This window comes from Corvus kubaryi, unplaced genomic scaffold (assembly GCF_017639235.1).
Source record: "Corvus kubaryi isolate FWS band 111438036 unplaced genomic scaffold, C.kubaryi_AGA036_p1.0 138, whole genome shotgun sequence".
Lineage (NCBI taxonomy): Eukaryota > Metazoa > Chordata > Aves > Passeriformes > Corvidae > Corvus > Corvus kubaryi.
Window position 1 is genome coordinate 10,095,863 of NW_024580672.1, and position 884 is coordinate 10,096,746.

Below are 884 nucleotides of genomic sequence, written 5' to 3' on the forward strand. Positions count from 1 at the left end.
ACGTGGGCCGGGGGGCGGGCGGCCGCCGCGCCACGTGCGACCGGGACCGGCCTGCGGCGCCCCGGCGGGAGGGGCCGGCGGAGCGGGGCCGCCAACCGGGACGCTACGCACGGGACCGAGGAGTTCGCCCTCCCGCCCCGCACGGCCCGTGCGGGAGCGTCCCCCCGGCGGGCGGCACCGCGCGCTCTCTCCGCATCTGGCGAGACGCTGGCGGATCTACCCCGGAGCCCGTTCCCGGTAATACCGGTCAGCGCCCGGCCCTGGCAGCCAAAGTGGGCTGCGGGCCCGAGCAGCCAGCTCTGCCCCAGCCACCCGCGGCCGCTCTGACTCCCGGTGTCATCCTGGGTACACTGCCTGTGGGTGCGGTGTGGGGGCTGCGCCTCCCCTGCACTGTGCGGCCGGGGTTTGCTCAGGGGCTTCTGCCAGCAGTCTCTGCTGCTGGAATTTGCAGTAAGCCTCCCTCTGTTACCTGCTGAGGCCCTACTCTTCAGCTTTTCAGTTAAAATTAATTTCCCTTCTTCCGTTAGGAGTGGTTTGATCTTTTTGTTTGTTTGGGGTTTTTTTTTGTTTGGTTGGTTGGTTGGGTTTTTTTTACGGGGGGTGGGTAGTCATTAGATTTGCAGTCTTTCTAAGAAACAAAAGTACCACACTGTAACTACGTTTATTCTCATGTCTAGACCTGATGGGGAATGTTGCTACGGTTTATCAGCTTCAGAAGCATGTGCTCAATAATGCACTGAGGGACTGTTGAAACTTTTGTGTCTTCCCCGGACCAACATTCACGACAACCTTGAAACGAGGCTGGGGAACTGGAAAACAGTTGCTTACAACTGCAACAGGCTCAGTAGTGGCAAAGCAGGAAGCTAGAAAATGTCGTGGAGGCA